This window comes from Furipterus horrens, unplaced genomic scaffold (genome assembly GCF_987537825.1).
Source record: "Furipterus horrens unplaced genomic scaffold, mFurHor1.1.pri manual_scaffold_1, whole genome shotgun sequence".
Taxonomy (NCBI): Eukaryota; Metazoa; Chordata; class Mammalia; order Chiroptera; family Furipteridae; genus Furipterus; species Furipterus horrens.
The window spans coordinates 168,284,260-168,306,305 of record NW_028327171.1 but is presented as its reverse complement, the minus strand read 5'-3'; the positions used below and the strand labels follow the sequence as shown (position 1 = coordinate 168,306,305).

At 40.3% G+C, this 22,046-nt stretch overlaps 1 long non-coding RNA gene across 1 annotated transcript in view; it reads left to right on the top strand.

Annotated features, from left to right (window-relative positions):
* LOC150022240 (uncharacterized) overlaps positions 1-15,371 on the top strand; it is a 105,194-nt gene extending 89,823 nt beyond the window's left edge. The window contains exons 2-3 of the long non-coding RNA XR_016509243.1: positions 14,515-14,551; positions 15,199-15,371. This is a non-coding gene — a long non-coding RNA (uncharacterized LOC150022240). The remainder of the gene's footprint in view (positions 1-14,514; positions 14,552-15,198) is intronic.
* Positions 15,372-22,046: the final 6,675 nt, after the last annotated feature.

Here is a 22,046-nt window from a genome sequence, read left to right as displayed (position 1 = left end):
TTCTCTGATGATTAATGACATTGATGTCTTTTCATATTTCTGTTGGCCATCTGTATGTCCTCTTTGGAGAAGTGTCTATTTAAGTCCTTTGCCCATCTTTTTAAACTGTGTGTGTGTGTGTGTGTGTGTGTGTGTGTGTGTTGAGTTTTATAAGTTCTTTACAAATTTTGGATATTAACCACTTATCAAATGTATTGGCAAATATGTTCTCCCGTTCTGTGGGTTGTCTTTTTTATTTTGTTGATGATTTCCTTTGCTGTGCAAAATCTTTTTAATTTGATGTAGTTTCATTTGTCTATACTATAGGGCCATAGTAACCAAAACAGCATGGCAGTGGCATAAAAACAGACACATAGATCAATAGAACAGAATAGAGAACCCAGGAATAAACCCACACCTTTATAATCAATTAATATTTGACAGAGGAAGCAAGCCCATACAATGGGCGAAAGATAGTTCATTCAATAAATGGTACTGGGAAAACTGGACAGATACGTGCAGAAAAATGAAACTAGACCACATTCTTATACCACACACAAGAATAAATTCAAAATGGATAAAAGACTTAAATGTTAGACCCAAAACCAAAAAGAATCTCAGACATTGCTCATAGCAATATTTTATTGGCTATATCTCCCCAGACAAGGGAAACAAAATAAAAAATATAATAATCTTTCTTATAAGGTGAATCTACCCTTAGATTTAAATTTTTCTTGGCAATATTTGTTCTTTACTCTTGTACTGAAACTTCAAGATTACCAACTTATGTGAAATACCTTTAGGATTTTGATTAGAAATACATGGAATTTATGGAATAATTTGGGAAGAATCATTATCATTACATATTGAGTTTTTATTTTGTTAACTGGGTATACATTGTATAGCTTTTCTTTCTATCCTTTTTAAAGAAAGATTTTATTTACATTTTAGAGAGGAGGAAGGGAGGAAGAAAGAGAGGAAGAGAAACATTGATATGTGAGAGAAACATTGACTACTTGCCTCTCTTAAGCCCCCAACCAGGAACCTGGTCCACAACCCCCGCATGTGCCCTGACTGGAAATCAAACTGGCAACCTTTTGGTTTGCAGGCCAGCGCTCACCCCACTGAGCCACACCAGCCAGGGCTTCTTAATATCCTTTATTAAAGTTTTATAATTCCCTTGTATATTCTTTATTAGATTTCTCCTAGGTATCTTAAATGCTTTGTTGCCATTGTAGCATCTTTCAAAAATTACTTTGTCTAATTGATGGTGAGATAGAGCAATGATATTTGTGTACGTAATTGTTCTAGGTCTATTCATATTTTTCTTTCTTTTTTGGTCCATTCATAAGTAATTTTTTCTGGGAAATTATTCATTTTGTCTAATTTTTCAGGGATACTGGTATAAAGTTCTTATTTTCAAATCACTGTATACAGTTGTACTTTTTGAATATTCCTAACAACAGTCCATTCCTAATATATTTATTTGTGCCACAATTCTTTTCTTGTTTCATGTTACAAGAAATTTGTCTATTTTATGAGTCACTTTTGAGTGATCCACATTTTTGTTTCTTTGATTGCTTATATTTCTTTGCTTTGTTTTATTAATTTTTGCTCTTATGTTTTTTATTTTCTTCTACTTTTTCTGAGTTGAGGATTTTGTTTTGTTTCATTTTGTTTCTTTCTCTTGACTCATTAATATGTACTCTTCAGTCAGTTAACTCTTTCTTCTTTTCTAGTATACTCATTTAATACTATATATTTTTCTTCAAATATTGCTTTAACATAATACCATAACTATTGATGCATAGTATTTTCATTATCTTTCACTTCCAATATCCATTATGATATCATCTTTGACCCATAAGTTATCCTGAAATATTAAAAATGTCTAAATATCTAGAGGATAATTTTTCTTATTTATATCTAACTTTATAGCATTATAGTCAGAATACACTCTCATAGGATAGGGTTCTTAGGTATGTGTTGATATTTGTTTTGTGGCTTAGATGTGAAAAAAATTTAAAGTAATATGTGCTTAGAAAAAAGAATGCCATTTAAATCTGTCATATCTTTATGACTTTTAGATCTGTTTATCAATTACTGAGGGTAATATGCCATGATCTTGTACTGCGATTGTGGATTTGTTCATTTGTCCTTGTAATTTGGTCAAATTTTATTTTACATACAGGGAGGTTATATTATTATATAATTATTACCTATGCATTTTAACCCTGGCTGGTTTGGCTCAGTGGATTGAGCGTTGGCCTGCGAGCTAAGTGTCGCTGGTTCGATCTTCCAGTCAGGGCACATCAGAGAAGGAAAACTCTGACTCCAAAAAACCTCCGCTGCCTTGCGGCATACCTCTTCAGGGGAAAGGCTAAGGGAGTAAACCCCGACAGAAAATCTGGAGCCGGAGTCCCTAAGGCGGTTTGACGTTGTAGTCAACACCGGCAACTCCTGCGGCGCACCTGAAGCCAAGCTGTATTGACTCCGTCTTTCCCTTGGACCCTTCAGCTGCAAAGAGAGGGGGGGTCTGCTGCATGGGCAACAGCAGACCCTCCATATCACCCTGCCCAGGCTCTGTAGCTTCAGCTTCACTGGAGAGGACACTCCAGCGTCATCGCAAGATGTCGATTCAACACGGGAGGAGACAGATACCGTGTCACTCCCGAGTTGGACTGCACAACCATTTTCGGCGGTGCAGATAGACTCTTAAGAAGCTACACCATCGTCTCTCGAGACGGACGGCTGCCAACGATTTCCTATGCTGTACTTTACATCCCCATGATGACTTTTTTAAAACTATGAGAAGTTGAGTTCTTATATTTTTCCCTCCCTCCTGCCCCTGAAACACTATTTCTCCCGGGTTCCTTATCTTGGTTCAAGATACCACTATCTTCCTCGTCAGCCAAACTAGACTCTTCAGGCCTCCCTCTACATGTATATCAAAAGAGAGAATGGCTTCTATCTATTTACCACCTTGATATTTCCTGTATCTATCCCATCTTCAGCTCTATTGCTGCTGGTGTGCTTCAGGCACCTGCCATTCCTCTCCTGGATCCTCGTGCCCTCCTTTTGCCCTCCTTGTCTTTACAGTGATGCCCTCAAATCTGTTCTTCACACCCACTCCATTAATTGTTCTGCATGCAAAACTTACTTTATCTCCCTCTACTTCACACTCTTGGATGGCTCCCTATTGTTTACAGGATAAAACTGAATCCCTGCATGGTGCGGCCCCACCTGCCTGTCTCCCCAGCACCTCTCCATGCCCCAGCCATAGAAACAACATATTGTTCTCAAATAGTGCCAGGCTGCTCTATGTTTCTGGAGATTTCTCAGGTTGTGCCTTTTCTCATGAATGCATTTGCCTTACTTTGTCTGCCATGCAAACACTGCAGGATTCAGCTCAAGTGTCACCTCCCCAGAGGAGCCCTCTTGGCAACCCCTTGCAGTAAAACTGACCATTCTCCTTTTTGTACTCTCTTTCCTGGTTGGGCTCATCTGGCTAGATTCTAAGATCCTTAAGGGCAGGGACCGTTTCCAAATTATTTATCTTGTTTGTTGGATGAATGAAAAATGAATAGTTAATATGAAAACATATCTAGCTTCAGAGCCAGTTGGATGTTGAGAGTCTTAAGAGCTCCTCTACCTCTTTCCAAAGTGGGTTCAGTAAGCTGCCTCTGGAATTTCAGCAGAGGTGTGAGGTGAGAATTGCTGAGTGTTGGCTCCTCTCTGGTGATAAGACTGGAGGAGTGCAATGTGTAAATGCTGAAAGAAGCGGCTCAAGAAAGGAAAGCTTAATTAAATGACGTCTTATAAAAACGTATAGGACATTCAGTTTTTTTTTTTAAAGAATGTTCATTAGTTGTTCAAACGCACTTTGTAGTCTTTAAAATCATTTTATTATCATTTTTTCTAATTAGCTAAGCTCTAAAAAAGGGTAGAAAGCTCATAAATGCTTTTTTAAGTATATTTCATTAATTATGTTGTTACAGTAGTTCCAATTTTTTTCCCTTTGCTCCCCTCTGCCCAGTACCCCCCTTCCCTCCAGCAATCCCACCCCCCTTAGTTCATGTCCATGGATCGTGCATATAAGTTCTTTGGCTTCACCCTTTCCTATATTATTCTTAACTTCCCCCTGTCTATTTTGTACTAACTGATTATGCTTCTTAATCCCTGCACCATATCTCCATTTCTCCCCCTCCCCACTCCCAGCTGATAACCCTCCAAATAATCCCCATACCTATGATTCTATTCCTATTCTGGTTTGCTTAGTTGGATTTTGTTTTTATTTTTTAGAGTCAGTTGTTGATAGTTGTGAGTTTGTTGTCATTTTAGTGTTCATAGTTTTGATCTTCTTTTTTTTAAGTAAGTCCCTTTGACATTTCATATAATAATGACTTGGTGAGATGAGCTCCTTTAGCTTTACCTTGTCTGGGAAGCACTTCATCTGCCCTTCCATTCCAAATGATTGCCTTGCTGGATAGAGTAATCCTGGTTGCAGGTTGCCTTTCATCACATTGAATACTGCTTGCCAGTCCCTTCCTGCACGCAAAGGGTCCTCTGAGAAATCAGATGATAGTCCAATAGGCACCTCCCTGTAGGCAACTCTCCGCCTCTCTCTTGCTGCCCCCAGGACTGTCTTTATCTTTCGTATTTGGAATCTCAATCATGATGTGTCCTGGTGTGTCCCCTCTGGGTCCAGCTCGCCCAGGACCCTCCATGCTTCCTGGACCTGTATGGGAAGTTTTCCTCATTTTTTTCAATTCTTGCTCCCTCATTCTGCACTAGTTGACTGTTTTTTTCTTCCTTATGTTCCAAGTCATTGATTTGAACCCCTGTTTCCTTCCCTTCACCATTGGTTTTGCGTTGATTTTCCTTCAGTTCACTTAGCATAGCCTTCACTTCTCTTATGCATTTGCTGAACTCAAGCATATCTGTCAAGCCTGTGAGCATCTTTATCACCAGTGTTTTGAATTCTTCATCTGTTAGGTTGTCTATCTCCTCATCTGTTAGGTTGTCTATCTCCTCGTCGCTTAGTTCTCCCACTGGAACCTTGATCTGCATACTTCTCTTGTCTCCTCATTCTTACAGGCTCCTGTGTTTGTTTGCCTCCATGTCCCAGGTAGAGCTGTCACACCTGTTATGTTGTAAGGGGCAGAGCCTTAGGGATTTGTCAGTACAGGGCGACCTGTTTCACCACGTTGTGGCGCTGTATGGGGGGATGGGTCCGAGAGGGAACAATGCTGCCTGCCCAGCATTCGCCCCTTTTCCAGGCACCTCTCTCACTTCCTCACTGGACTGGCACTCCTCTAGCTGCTGCCCTGGCCGTCGTTCCCAGAGTGGGTGGGTCTGCGGATGTTATAGGACCGTGGGGGCCCTTTAAACAAGCGGACTCTGCTGAGAGACCAGCAGTTTCTGCCTCCACCCCAACCACCATTGGTCTGCACAGTCAGAAGCAATGAGGCTTGATTTTCCCCAGTGCTGGGACCATGAGCTGTGAGGTCCAGTGAGGAGTGGGGAATGCTCCCCAGGTGTCCCTCCTGACTTTTTAAAACATGTGACTGCGCTTTGTGCCGGTCTGCCACTGCTGCTGACACCACCACACCGTATCTTCTCCACCCTGGCTCTGCCCCTCCTACCTGTCAGGATGAGTATTTCTTCTTTATATCTTTGTTTGCTGGACTTCCACGCAGTTTGATTTTCTGGAACTTCTGGTTCTTCCTAGTTTTGAGGTAGTTGTGTTTCTTTTTAGTTGTGGAGGGAGACGCAGAATGTCTGTCTAAACCTCCGTCTTGGCCAGAAGTCTTATAAATTCTTTGTTAAAAAGTATTACTGCCCTGGCTGTGTAACTCAGTTGGTTAGAGCATTATCCCAATACCAAGGTTGCCAGTTCAATCCCCAGTCAGGGCACATACAGGAAGCAACCAATGAATAATGGATAGGTGGAACAACAAATTGATATTTCTCTCTCTTCTCTCTCTAGAAATCAATAAATTAAAAATAATTTAATTAAGAAGTATTACTTATGACACTAACCTAGTTTTCTACATTTTTAACATCAAAGGAACTTTTGTTGAAACATTTTCTCATATTTACTTTCTTCTTTTTAAAATATTTTAATTTCCCATATCCTTACCTCTCCCCATAGATTTAATTCCAATAGATCTAAGCAAAGAACAGCACTTAGAAGAAGAATCCAGAGGCATGGCCAGGCTGAGAATCTAACCATTTCAAATTAGGCAAAGGAAGGCAGACAGAAAAAAATTTAAAAATATATTCTTTGTTTTCCTTCACTAGTTTTAATCCAGTTCTAGATTGGAACACAAAGTATGTATCAAGTAAGTAAAGGGAGCCTTCTCCAAACTATAATTCATTGAACAGTACTTTACAAGATGTTAAATAGGTGTTTGAGAAATAATGATCTGTAAATGGTTCCTTTCAAAGTACGCTGAAGGCTCTGAAAAGTCCTGCAGTAAAAACCTGTTTAACTATATGTATCTGACCCAACATTTTCCAACATTCATTTGATTATAAAATCATTTCAATTCTTGTATGGAACACCTATTAACATGCTGCAGAAACCAATCATTTGGATAAAAATAATTTGATTTGAGGGGAGATGTTTCACTTAGTAAAGATTATTCTGGAGTAGTAGAGAGTTAATAAACATCTTAAACAACTTGAAAAGTAGTGTCAGAAGACTTTTTAAATGCTGTCTGAAACTCATAAAATATACATTATATTGTGTAGCAATATTGTAAAATGCCGTATGATACATTAAAATAATTAGAATATATGCTATAATCTTCTAATCAGATATTTATACATTTTACATTGTATCTTCAAAATGACTCCTGTTATAAATATTATGCTTAAATTATACAGGTATACTATAACTCTAACTATGAAGGGTTCCATGAAATAAGAAAGTAATAGCTTCAGATAATGAGAGTATCAGGGCAAAAGAATGATGAAAAATTATAGCATCATAGAACTTTAGAACAAAAAGGAACCTTAAGTATAGTTTTGATTCAATCTCCTCATTTTAGATAAGAGAAAATTAACAATCATTTATAAGGTCCTCAAGGAGAAGAAAAGGTGCCCAAAATGTGGAAAAGATAGGGGACAGTGAGGACAGCATTTTTTAAAATTTATTTTTTTAATGCAAGAGAAAGCAAGAAGGAGTCAAGTGCTCTGGAAGATGTGGTTAGAATTTCGTGAGAAGGAAGTCTGAACATTTGGCTGTAAAGATGGCTGACATCCTTATCTGTGTCAGTGAGAGGTGTGAGGAGTTGCACTCACAAGCAATGTGACCAGCCTGAGAGAGTCACCTAGCAGACCAACAGGCTGGGGAAAGGGAAGGGTCCTGAAGCCAAGAAGCAGTAAGACAGTGACTTGTATTTAACCAACTGCTCATTAGTAATAACTCCCTTAAGTTGGTAGAACACTTATCTTCTCTGAAAATAGTACTGTTTACATAGAACCCCACCAGGATCTGATTCAGCCACATTAATGATCCACAGAGTGTTCTCCAGGGCGAGGGATGATTGAATCCAAAACTTGCCCTGGAATCAGGCTTCAGACAGACAGTGTGGTCAATTTATCATCCACTGTGAATATCTTAAATGTCTCCATCAGAGAGCAAGCTTCGCACATCTGTTAAATTTGGTGGTTTACTTTTTAGTTTAAGATCCAAACAAGTTTCATGAATTGCAATTGGTTTATGATTTCTCAAGTCTCTTGATTTGTAGGTCTCTCTCCATTTTTTTCTTCAATTTTTGTTATTGTTGAAGAAAAAAAGTTGCCTGTCCCTCAGAGTTTTGCATAGCTTGGGTTTTATTGATTGCATCTTTAAAGTGTTCTTTAACGTGTTTCTCTGACCTGTGTATTGGTAATTGGAACAAACCTGATCTTTTTGAGGGGTCAAGATGACTCTGTGGATAGTCTTGGTGGGTCCTACCATCAGGAGGCACATGGTGTATGACTCTCTGCCTTTCTGTGATGTGAGCAGCCACTGATGATTATTGCCTCAATTCATTTATGAATTAGAAGTTGCAAAGTGATAATTTTCTTACTCTACTAATTATCTTTTACTTTTTTAGCTTGACGACTCCTATAAATAAAAATTTTTCCTCATCTACTATTTGATTATTGTTTATACGGGAAAAGTGGGTTAAATGCTCAGTTCTTTGCCTTTATCAATTTTCAAAATAATGAGTTTGTTCTCTAGAACCCTCCAACTGTGACTAATAAGTTATGATATTTTTTACTAGCATTATCATTTATGGATTTAAATATATTTAATTTGTGGCTGTTATTACTCTCTTTTAAACTTAAATTGTGCCTACTTTGAACAGTGGGAGCTTATTCAAGTTAGCATCTGAGTCCTTTGGACATGACCCCAGTAGTCTTTGATAGCTTCCTGGTTTTCAGATATGGTCAGATGTTTTGTTTACCATTAGCATAGGCTTGGGCCCATTTGAATGATGCTTCAGATTATTAGGCACTTGACTTAGCCCTGGAAGGCAGAGTTTGAAAAAATAAATTGCTATAACTTCTAGATCAGGATCTAGGAGGAACTGTGGATTCAGCAAATTTCCAAGTGCTCTTCTCATTGGCTAAGGGAAAACAAGTGTCCTCAATTAAAGGAAGTGAGATTACCCATTGCAGCCTGTAGTAGCAAAGGCAATATACTGCATGGCAAATTACACATGTCAGGCAGGGGGTCAAGTAGAATTACAGGTGCAGAAACAGAAGGCATCGATCATTGTCATGAATGAAGTGGGCAGCTCAGGTTTGCTTCACTATCCCAAATCTGAAGGTCTAGTCTGAAGTAGTCCATGAGACAATCACAGATGATTCCATCTGTGAACTGTATGTATTACAGACTGTCATATTACAGATGAAGAGTTCAGAATTGATGGACCTCTTGGCAACCTTGCAAAGGAAGCGCAGACTCGTGACATTAACTGTGTTCAGGCTGTGGGTGAGAGTGGGGTCTGCTGGGCAGGCAGCAGGGACAACCCGAGAATACAAACATGCGCTGTCCAGAGCCTGTGCTGCTGTGCTCTCTGGCCATGTTGGGAGTGACAGGGATCCTCCTCCCAAGTCTGCAGAGGCAAGTTCCAGCAGACTTGGGCTCTTGGGCATTTTTCAGCATCAGCAGCTACCTTTTGTGCCTTCTTTATTTAGTAAAGGGTTAAATAGGGCAGGCTGCCATCATAATTCCTTTGTTCTCTTAGTTCATCATTTTCATTTAAATGAGTTTTTTACATTAAAAATGAGTGTTAAAACCACTGAGTGCAAACATTAGCAGTCCTTAGTGAGGTGGAGACAGGGCATGGCTGTAGGCAGGCAGCCCCTTTGAATCTCTGAAGCACAGAAGTGTCTTCTCCCCTTTAGTTTCTTCCTAACAAGGAGGCCTTTCTCCCACTCAGTAGCTATTCTTCGACAGAGCTCCCAGGGTGATTTCTTCTGCATGAGTCAAACTGGTCACATCTGAAGGGCAAATAAGTTTAGCCAGTCAGGATCACAGGGGACGACGTGACATGGGCACTTCACTGTGATGTCACCCCCATGGAAGGAGCGTGGAGACAGAAAAGACCTGATGCTCTCTCTCTATCTTTCCCTGTGGGCAGATCCTTGACTCAGTTGATGGGACACCTGCCCCTGGCTTGGACTTGGGTCTGGAGCTAATGATGTGAAGAAGCAGGGACAGTGGCAGCACCACGGGCTGGATCTGTGACAGTGGTGGCGGTTCTTGGTGTTTCGGGACAGAGGCAGTGGGTTTTAGCTGTGGCCCTGGCAACTTTGCTTCCCCTATTCCTACCTGCTTTGTCAATGTGATTTTCTAGCTTTCCTGGAGAATCAGAGCAACCCAGACATCCTTTCTTATCTTGCTTAATTCTGCCAGAATTGGAGGCTATGTTTTGAAACCAAGAATCTGGACTGATTCTGAAACTAATTGCTTTCCATTAAAGCATTAATATTATGTCTCTCAAACACCTACCCTATAAACAGGTCATGAATTAGACCTCATCACGAGCCAGAATTACCCTCAAAACCTGTGTTTTGTAAAGTGCGTGGTGCTGCTGCTGCAGTGGGGTGTTTCAAACTGTCCCGCAGGAACTGTCACATGTCTTTAATTTTTGAGGAATGATTCTGCTTCAAGTTGTGCTCTTCTCAGAAAGGCACTCTTCCTGCCAGGGTCTGAGGGACACCTCTTGTCAACTCAGCATGAGAAAAGGAAGATCAACACAGCGAACAGCAACCCAGAGGGCTCACGTGAGAGTGACAGGAAGGTCGGCCGCAGGCAACAGCCAGCATCTTGCCAAGCCCAGTGAGGGGAAGCAAAGGTTTCCACAGATGGCAGGTAAAGAAGACTTAGTGTTTGATGTTCACTCCTTGAGTGACTACGCAAGCACAAACCAAGACCTGGTGCTAATTCCCTGACACAAAGTGGACATCTGTGACCAGCTGGCATGGAGCCAGAACAAAGAGGCTCTCGCCAGAACAGAAATAGCTTCCTAGTTTGGATTGAGGGCCGTCACCAGCTCCTCAGCATTGTAGACGCTCTATGGGATAAAGCCGGGAACAATGAACAAGAAGATAATCTCTCAAGCTTTCTTTCAGTTTTAATCCTCAGATTTCGTTCTAGGACCTGAGGCAGGACTTGTCCCATAACTTCCACTCTTTCCCCCCAAGTTCTCCAGAGTAACTAAACTTATTTATTTATTTATGTTAAATATTGTGCTAGGGAATGCTTTGAACATTCACAAAAGTAAACAGAATAGTGTAACAAACAACCCCAGCCCCCATGTACCTATCACACAATTCGAACAACCATTAACCCTTTGCCAGTCCTGCCTTGTCTGCACTCTCCCCGACTCCCTCTCACCTATATTCTTTTAAGCAAATTCTGGACAACATATACTTTCATAGCAGTTAAGGTACTCTTTTTTTCCTCCTATTTATTTTTAGCATAACCAAAGAAACCATTAACATGCTTAAAACTATTAACTTTTTAATGTCATTGAGAATCAAAAACCTTTAATATCATCAACTCTTCCGTCAAGGTTCAAGTTTCTAATTAACTTCATTTAAATCTCTAAGACCAGTCTTTGTAGATCATATAACCTGAAACAAATTTCAAGCTTTGATGTTGTTCATACTTGTCACATGTCATGTATACATTTTGAAAACCGGTACATCCAGGTTTTAGTGGTGTTTTATACTGAGTTACACTTGTAATTTTCTGTCTTTGGAGGCATTTTGGAATGTGCAGAAAGAACTGTCATGGAGGGTAAGTTAGCAGATTAAAGGACAGACAAAAATTCTGGGTGAGATTGTGAAAATAATACAAAAGAGAAATGATCATGGCTGGGACTCACAGACACAGGCTCAAGGCCTTAACGTGTATTTTGTGAGCAAAGCACATTTCCACTGGGGTGCCTCCAGAATTGTTGGGAGCTCTTATGTGACTTAACATCTAGATGTCCAGAGGTGGTTGCTATTTGGAATAATTTATCTTTCTTTATATATTTGCTTTAAGTTAGCATTTCTCAGACTGGGTTCTGAACAACACTAGCTATTTGGTGATTCTTCTAAGGTCAGAAAAGTTTAGGGAACAATGTCCATTCCATTTTCCTTCTTGGAGAGTCACAGTGTTCCCCGTTGTATCAAAACTTCTAAGAAATCCTCTGTTGTATAATATTTTGGGCCTGGCTCAAGCAGGCACCAATTTTAATATTAAATGAATGGATAGATAGTACCCAGTATTTTCCACATCCTTTTTAAGTATGGAAACTTTTCCTGTGGAATATCTATTAATATCTCATGGTATACTATTATCTTGCATATAATATCGTCATCGGCAGCCGTCCGTCTTGAGAGACGATGGTGTAGCTTCTTAAGAGTCTATCTGCACCGCCGAGAATGGTTGTGCAGTCCGACTCGGGAGTGACACGGTATCTGTCTCCTCCCGTGTTGAATCGACATCTTGCGATGACGCTGGAGTGTCCTCTCCAGTGAAGCTGAAGCTACAGAGCCTGGGCAGGGTGATATGGAGGGTCTGCTGTTGCCCATGCAGCAGACCCCCCCTCTCTTTGCAGCTGAAGGGTCCAAGGGAAAGACGGAGTCAATACAGCTTGGCTTCAGGTGCGCCGCAGGAGTTGCCGGTGTTGACTACAACGTCAAACCGCCTTAGGGACTCCGGCTCCGGATTTTCTGTCGAGGTTTACTCCCTTAGCCTTTCCCCTGAAGAGGTATGCCGCAAGGCAGCGGAGGTTTTTTGGAGTCAGAGTTTTCCTTCTCTGATGTGCCCTGACTGGAAGATCGAACCAGCGACACTTAGCTCGCAGGCCGACGCTCAATCCACTGAGCCAAACCAGCCAGGGTATGCATATAATATACTTATACTAAAATTATTTATTATTTATGTAAATTCAAAAGATAACTGGGTATTCTATATTATTATTTTCTAAAGCTGTCAACTCTACTCCTTTTTCATGTTCCTTTTTCCCATTGTTTCAGTGGAAACAGCTATGTTTGAGAAAATGTCCCCTTCTGTCAGCCACAAGTGATTGGTTGAGTGGTGGGCATCTTATTCAAGCTAAATCAAACAGATTCCTTTCTCAAGAAATGGAACTAGATGCAAGAGCCCACAGGTCGGTCTAGATGCTGTCCTGAATGGCAAGTACTTCAGTGAAGGAAGTGCTGGTAATGGCCACGTTCCACCATGATGATTGGGCGACAGAGAGAAGAATGAAGCACATGCTGAGAAATGGAAAGAAGACTTTCAGGGTTCTCTAAAATGTGCTAATTCCTGCTTTTTGCCCTTTCTTAAGCTTGGCTGTTTAACAAACTTTTGAATTCCTTAAGATACCCCAGAATGCTTATCATATATATTTTCTTTGCTTAAGCTAGGTCAAATGGGTTTCTATTTCTTGCAACCAAAAAAATATTGTAATAAAGTGTGATTCTTTCCAGAGGGATTTGATCTGCTCTTTCATTCGTGATTTGCTGTAACAGGTTTGGCATAGAGTGCTGACATGCATTTTGCGAATGAGGTAGCTTATCTTTAAGGAGAATATTTAGAAACTTGAGTGAAACTGGGAGCAGTGAATTGGCTATTTTCCCAGTTAGCTCCATCTCTAGCCTGGAGGGCTCCCATTCTAGCAGAAAAGGGAATCTCAGGAAAATCACAAAACCACCACACAGTCTCTCTCTCAGGGTAAGTTCTTTCTGCATGTTAGATTGAGATACTGTACTTTAAAATCCTGAAGTTCCCAAGACTGGAATCCTGAGTAGAAAATTGGACCTCCCAAGGCCCATAGCTGTTGGCCTTGAGTTAAGTGTCACCCTTTGTTCTTACCATGGGAAGTTCAATTTAGAGCAATTTGGAATGATTCCCTCCAGTCCCAAGGCATCATTAGGTATTTCAAGGCTGGTGGTTAGCTTGGTAAAAACCACTTCCCCATATTAGAAGATCACAGGGACTATTGAAAAGACATCACAGAGTGTATGATTTTAAACAAGTCACAGTTTTCAGATTACCAGTATTTTCAGACAGTTAAACAAGTGCTTGTATCTTATATATAAACACAATCTATGTAGTAAAGCTCACATTGACCTTGAAAAAGGCCTCTTTAATGCAACATGGAAGTGTTGTGGTCTCCTTGGGTATTATGAGGTAGTAAGGGACATTTTATTTCATTTTACTTAATTTTATATTAGTTTATTTTCCTTAATGCCTTTATATTAGTTTGTTTTCCTGGATTTAAGGAAAATATGAACAGACATAAACAAATATAGACCTCAGATTAGGGGCTTGTAGCTTCTTAACTGGTCTTCTCTTAAATCCTGGGCATGATTTCTATTGCTGTGAGGCTATTCTTTTTTTTTATACATGAGCTTATTGTTCATTGGCTCTGGAGTGTGATTCTCATTTTAATCCTATAAGATCAGTATTTTTTAGCCAGAGAACTTCAGTGTATCTGGAGTTTTCGGCTACTAAACTCTTAACGTGATGAATGGGATATAAAACCATACCCAGAAGACATTAATGGATTCATGCACATAATAGAGTCATCATTGCCAATAAGCCACATCAGCATTGAAATGTCAGCCTGCATTGAAATGACAAGCTGAGATATACATTTATTTTTTACAGGTAATTCCTTCTTCTAAAACTGGATCCGAATGAGGTTTCCCTTCACTTCTTAAAGTGTAGCTAAGAGATATTCACTTTGAAGTACTCATACACTGGAACCTGTGTTTGGGTCATGAAAGAAGGATTTTATTAGAATACTGTGGTCAGCATCCTTAGCACATCATTCTAAACATGATCTGCAAGTTCACATTTTCTTAGTAAAAGGTGATTTCTAGGAAAGAAGCAGTCTGACAATGACATGATTTTAGAGGAGGAGAAAAGTCTGATCTCTGAAGATTTTACACACACACACCATTTAAAAACAGTTGCATTTTAACATTTTCTTAGACTGTGCTTAGCTTTGTATTTCTTTCTTTCAGGCTCTGCTCTATGTTGGAAATCACATTCCTTGATAAGGTAACACAAACAAACAACCTTCTGTTAGTTTATTCATGATAGCTAGGATTTGCTGCTATCCTTAAGAGCTGTTTGCTGAACTCCAGCACTCTGCAGAGAGAAACTGACACTGTTAGCTACTTGTATACACTTTGCCATGCTTGCTTTGGACTTGGCATAAGCTTTGTAGGAGTTTAACTAGGTCTTCTTTTTTTTTCCCTTGTATTGTATTACTGTCATTATTTTGTGAACAAAGATGCAGATTTGTGAAATTTATTAGTATCTTACTGTGTAATCGTGGGCAGCTTACTTAAGCTTTCTGAGCTTTTTTCTTCATTTGCAAGAGGTAGATAATGCTGATTTCACAGGGTTGTTGTATTTGTTACATAAGAAGATATATGCAGAAACACTCTGAACAGAGTACTTAGCATATAAACATGTGTAGAATAAACGTTTATTTTCTTTCCTTCAACTGAACCAACTGGAAGATAGACTAAAAAATATTATGACTAGTAAGGCAAAAACAAAACAAAACAAACAAACAAACAAAAACACTGAAAACAACAGTCCATATGGCCCTGGGACCATTTTTAATTCATCTGGGTAGTTTTACTGTTATTATTTTAGGAGGAAGAAGGTTATGGTAACTCTCTCATTTTATTTCATAGGTTCTGATGAGAGCAACACTGGCTGTGGGATTCCTGGTCTGGTCAAATGAAAAGCAACCCAAAACAGTCCTAAAACTTCATCAAAGTCTGAGGGTTGTGAAAATGATTAGCCAGCAGTTATAGGAAGTGTCACATTGAGTCTATTAATCACTCAGCTTCTAGGAATTCATCTTTCTTTGGTAAGTTTTTCAAAACTTTTGTAATAAATATAGTTTCTGTTGTTTTAACAGAGAAAATGTCCCCTTAACTGACTTGGGTCCTTTTTTGACCCAAGCTGTCATGATGTAGAGCCTGTTACCAGCTGGCTGTGTGCACCTGCATTGTAACAAAAAACAGGGTGCTTGGTTATTCGGGATTCTCATCTCGTATGCACCATGTCTCGCACCTCATCTGCAATAATGAGCTTATTTACTCATTAGTAAACTCAGGTTTTGGGAATATGAGATCGTCAAATTTAGGCCTACAAGTACTGGGATAACTTACAGCTGAGTTTATAATCTTTGCAGCGCTTTGTATCTAATGATAGCAGGTAATTTTTTTTCTTTTTTGGCCTCGGAGTACAAAGTTCAATCAAGTTGATTCAAAATTCATAGGAACCAAAAAATTATATTTTTTGAACTCAGAAAGTTTAATATTTCTAGTAACTCATTTAAATAGAGACTATCTAGCAAGGTTTTCTTATTTGTTTTCCCTGTAGGGAAATAATTCGTAAGAAACCTTGATTCTATTTCTAGAAGAAGCAAAATGTAAGTGTGTTTTTATAACTAGTGTACTGAGCAAGTGCAACCAGAAAAATGTAATTGAAATAAAACATGTTTTTGACTTCCACTGTTCGTTAAATTTTCTCTTATGAAGGAGTTCTTCTTTTTTGTTGGATGCAAGTTCTGACATCCTCCAGGAACTTTCTAGTCACTTGAGGAGTGGTAAGACTTACAGTCACCTTAAGCCAAAAGACACTGCCTTGATTTGGGATAGTATCCCAGTCTAATGCTTCGAGATACATTTAAAAGAAAGACTTCTCTTCTTATTGCAGCTGTGGGCTGTTCCTCACAGGTCACCTGCCTTTGGGGGAGGAAGCATGGAAGGCTTTTTTCTCTCTTCCTCCACTGTCTAACTTTCAGGTTCCTCTGGCATCAGAGCACAGTGAGGCTGGACAGACTAAGGTAAAGGGGAGTTCCTAACGTGAGTAGTGTGCTTGTGAGATGGCTTTGCACCATTTGGGTCTGGCAGGTGCTGAAAGATGAATCTTTTTCTCGTGAGCTGAGCATGTTCCTAGGCTCTTTGGAGCTTCCCCTGCAGAGTCCCTCCTCCAGCAGTAGCCCTGGGAGGTGGGCCATGCACATTATCCCTCTAGCTCAGCCATTATCAACCTTTTCCATCTCATGGCACTTACAAACTAATGACTAAAATTTGGCGGCACACCAAAAATATATATGTTTTGCTGATCTGCCACACAATAAAAGTATAATTTTGATTCATTCACACCACATGGCTTTTGTTGTATTGGTTGTTGTCATATTTTAATTGGACAGTCTAAGGGAAAAGACGTCAGTGCCCCTGACTACATAGATAGCTATTACATGTTTTAAAATATTCTGGCAGCACACCATTTGAAAATCGCTGTTCCAACTGCCCTCACTTCTCAGCCCTTGTTTTCTTGGGTTTTCACCCCACAGAGGCTTTGGAGCCCATTGCTCCCAGGAGGCCCCCTGGGGGCAGAATTCAAAATAGTTCCATCCAACTCCTTCCTTGTAGGGATGGGATTAGGAGTCACACAGGACAGCAGCTCTGCAAAAGAATTCCTTTCATAAAACCTCCCCAATATCCGCGATTGCAGCCCTTTTATAGGCTCCCCACAGGTTTTAGGGCTGCCTACCCAGTTTTTAACAACACTCTGAAATTTCTGCGTGGTGATGTGGTACCTCATTTTGGAATTGCATATTCATAGAATCTTTGATGCTTCTGTAGTAAGTTCCAATTTAGTGTTCTATTATCCTATAATTTAAACATGTTTTTCTTCCAAAATAGGGTAATTTCTAGACAACTGACCTATATCAAAATACCTTCCTAGGTATTGGGGTTTTTCAACCTCAGCACTGTTAATATTTTGGACCAGATAATTCTTTGTTGTTGAAGACTTTCCTAGGCATTGTAGAGTGTTTAGCCACATCCCTGGCTTCTTACCCACTAGATGCCAGTATCACCCCTTCCCCCCTAGAGTCACAACTATAAAAATGTTTCCAGACATTGCCAAATGTCTCCTGGGGGTCAAAATTGCTCCGGCTGAAAATCACTGCCATAAATTGATGTGTACGGGTCTAAGGGCAAACATTAAACACAAGGTATGCATTGTAAGTATGACCTAGACTAGAATGGTCGCCCTGGAAGCAACCTCAGGCATCCACCTCCTCCAACCCCACTTTGTAAATGAAGACATAGCTCAGAGAGGTGACGTTGATTGCCTGGTGTCACAGATTCCAGTCACAGGAAGGACTGGGAAGAATCTTGGTCTCCTGACCCTCATACAGTGTTCATTGTGAGGCTGGGGATAAATAATTATTAAATGTTAACATCATGGCTAGTTTTAAAGTACCTACGCTTAGAATTTTCTGTGCTAAAAATAGAGCGTAGAAAACCCTTATCTAATTAGTTAGTGAATAGCACTGAATTAAAATTGGACACTATAATTAATCGATGCTAAATTGTGGTCAAATCCATTACCCTTGAGTGGATTATCTATGTGACCCAGCATCTCCTTCTGACGCCGCCCACTGGGGGGTCTGCAGGAGCTGGCTGGAGGGCGTTGACAAGGCGAGAGGCTGGGGGAAGAAGGGATTCCGTGAGTGGCAGTAAGTCATTTTTGTGTTATCTGTAGTTTGTTTTTAATCTGTGCCACTGCGCCTCTGCACTAAAAAAGCTAATTGAGAATTGACTATTGCAAACTTCTATTATAGAATTCCAGAGATGGAAAAGCACATGCAGAAAAAAGAAAAGAAATTATTCAATTGTCTATTAACTGTGCTCAGTTTTATGACTGAGCAATCAAATTCCTTCCTTCCTTCCTTCCTTCCTTCCTTCCTTCCTTCCTTCCTTCCTTCCTTCCTTCCTTCCTCCCTCCCTCCCTCCCTTCCTTCCTTCCTTCCTTCCTTCCTTCCTTCCTCCCTTCCTCCCTTCCTTCCTTCCTTCCTTCCTTCCTTCCTTCCTCCCTCCTTTCCTTCCTTCCTTTCTTTGTATTTAATTTTTTTAATTAAATTTATTGGGGTGACATTGGTTAATAAAATCATTAGGTTTCAAGTGTACATTTCTTTTTTTCTTTTAAAATTACACTAATTGGGGTGACATTGGTTAATAAGACCATATAGGTTTCAAGTGTATATTTCTGTTTTCTTAACTATAGGCCCTTTAAGTTTTGTTTTTAATAATCACTGAACGCATGCTTTCCATGGAATTTTTTTTTCAGCAGTGTCTTGCAAGAAACAGTCTATAGAAAATAAAGCTTAGCAGTTTCCCTAGTATTTTATTTCTTGAAGAGGAAATTTTATTTCTGATTTCTATTTGTGTGCTCAGATCTGAACTGTGATGCTTTAACTGTAGAGACGTCCACCTGAATGCTTGCTGACCACCTAAATTCAGCTTGTTTAATCCCAGGTTGTTGGAACCCATTGCCCATCTCCCTGAGGAGTCTTTTCTCTCCCAGCTCTGTCTGTGGTATCACAGGCTCCTTGGCTGGAAATGTGGAAATTATCCGTGAGCCTTCTCTCCTAATAATAATTTTTAAAGTTTAAACAATCAAAATAGTATCCATTATTGAACATTGACTATGTACCAGACATGGTGTTAACATGTTTCCATGATGTTGAGCCTCACAATCTTCTGAAAGGCAGGTATCATTGTCCCACAGGCCAGAGCTGACCAGTGTGCCCAAGTCACTCAGCTGTAAGAGCTGGGTCTTCTGAAACCTGTGGCTCATGCTCTTAACTGCTACAAGGTAGTGGTTATTTATTGTTTTTAATTTGAGAGAAGTATTTGTCCTGATTCTAAAATGGATATTTCTAATGTTATTCATAAAACAAAATTCTATCTATTTCTACAGAGCATCTCATTTTGGAACTTTTACATTTTCTCTCTGTCTACAGTGTAATTTCTGAGCCTTCTGAGTTACAGTAGTACATCTCTTTTCATTAAAAAGATTTTAGAAATACAAGTTATAAAAGATTTTGATTTGTCCGTGACATTGAATATGTTTTAAAGATCTTTTTTTGGTGCTGATGGAAATCAGTAAATTGCACAAAGCCCATTTTAAAAGACTCCTCCAGGGTCCAAATAGAAAATGTGTTGGTGACTCACCCTCTCCTTTTTAGCCTCCAATATCTAGCTTTGGCTAAGTAAAGGAAAGGCCCGTTAATATTATGGATGATGATGTTCTAACTGTGTTTTCTTAGATTCTGTATTTGTTTATTTTGCATCCAACTAACAGCCACAGTTGTTTTGCTTTCCTGCAATTCAGAGCCTGTGCTTGGAACTACTTCCTTATCTAATTCACACACCAAGCCAATATTTCCTTGCCCTTAATCACTTGGGCCAGGTACTGGATAAGTAGAGACCACCACTGTAGCCCAGAGCCCATCAACGTTATTCACAACAGCCAGTCCATTAAGCTGTTTTTCCGGCTTTGCCTTTCTTGTATTAAACACAATAAAGGCTCTGGCCTGGGCTTTCCTCTCACTCCTCCTTCTGCCTCCTGACCACACCATGGCCTTTCCCGTGCAGCCCTGTGTGGCATGGTGTGTCTCCTTTCCTCAGGAAATGTAAGTGATAAAAATCTTTCAATGGCATTCGCCTCTCCGTGTGGCTGCTCAGTTACTCCCATAGATTAAAATCCCACTAGTACAAATGAGACAGCTCCAGCAAAAGATAGTGTCTTCAGTTTCAGTGTGGTTCCCCCCTCATTTTTCCTTAGACTGGTGAGGCCAGATTATGGATTACATTCTCTAAATACTTTTCTCCCTGACTTCATGCACGTGTGTGCTCATATACCTTTTTTTTTGTTATATCACCTTTCTAAGACTTTGTAAATTTTTATTTTTAAGTATATTTTAATTATGTTGTTACAGTAGTTCCAATTTTTTCCCTTTGCTCCCCTCTGCCCAGTTCCCCCCTTCCCTCCAGAAATCCCACACTCCTTAGTTCATGTCCATGGGTCGTGCATGTAAGTTCTTTGGCTTCACCCTTTCCTATACTATTCTTAACATCCTCTTGTCTATTTTGTACCAACCGATTATGCTTCTTAGTCCCTGCACCATATCCCCATTTCTCCCCCTTCCCCCTCCCAGCTGATAACCCTCCAAATGATCCCCATACCTATGGTTTTGTTCCTATTCTGATTTGCTTAGTTAGATTTTGTTTCTATTTTTTAGATTCAGTTGTTGATAGTTGTGAGTTTGTTGTCATTTTAGTGTTCATAGTTTTGATCTTTTTCTTAAGTAAGTCCCTTTGACATTTCATATAATAATAACTTGGTGATGATGAACTCCTTTAGCTTTACCTTGTCTGGGAAGCACTTCATCTGCCCTTTTGTTTCAAATGATAGCTTTGCTGGATAGAGTAATCTTGGTTGTAGGTTGCTTTTCATCACATTGAATACTGCTTGCCAGTCCCTTTCTGCCTGCAAGTGTCCCCTGAGAAATCAGCTGATAGTCCTATAGGCACCGCACTGTAGACAACTCTCCACCTCTCTCTTGCTGCCCCCAGGACTCTGTCTTTATCTTTCACCTTTGGCATCTCAGTCATGATGTGCCCTGGTGTGGTCCCCTCTGGGTCTAGCTCACCCAGAACCCTCCATGCTTCCCAGAGCTGTATGTCCATCTCCTTTGCAAAATTTGGGAAGTTTTCCTCAATTTTTTCAATTCTTGCTTCCTCATTCTGCACTGGTTGACTGTTTTTTCTTCTTCTTTATGTTCCAAATCATTGATTTGAACCCTGGTTTCCTTCCCTTCACCATTGGTTTTGTGTTGATTTTCCTTCGTTTCACTTAGCATAGCCTTCACTTCTTCTCTTATGCGTTTGCCATACTCAAGCATATCTGTCAAGCCTGTGAGCATCTTTATCATCAGTGTTTTGAATTCTGCATCTCTTATGTTGTTTATCTCCTCATCGCTTAATTCTTCCACTGGAACCTTGATCTGTTTCCCCTTTTGGGCCATACTTCTCTGTCTCCTCATCTTGACAGGCTCCTGTATTTGTTTGCCTCTGCATCCCAGGTAGAGCTGTTGCTCCTGTTATAGGGGTGGAGCCTTAGGGATTTGTCAGTACAGGGTGACCTGTTTCACCATGTTGTGGCACTGTATGTGGGGGAGGGGTCTGAGAGGGAACAATGCCGCCTGCCCAGCACTTGCCCCTTTTCCAGGCACCTCTTCCACTTCTGCACTAGACTGGCACCCCTCTGGTTGCTGCTCTGTCCATCGTTCCCAGAGTGGGTGGGTCTGCGGACGTTCTACGACTGTGGGGACCCTTCAAAAAAGCGTACTCTGCTGAGACTGGCAGTTTCTTCCTCCACCCCAGCCACCACTGGTTTGCACAGTCAGAGATGATGAGGCTTGATTTTTCCCAGTGCTGGGACCATGGGCTACAAGGTCTGGTGAGGAGCTAGGAATGCTCTTCAGGTGTCCCTCCTGACTTTTAAAACTTGTGACTGCACTTTCTGCAAGCCTGCTGCTGCCGCTGCTGTTGCCACCACCACACCACATCCTCTCCACCCTGGCTCTGCCCCTTCTATGTGTCTGGAGAAATATTTCTTCTTTGTATCTTTGTTTGCTGGACTTCCATGTATTTTGATTTTCTGAAACTTC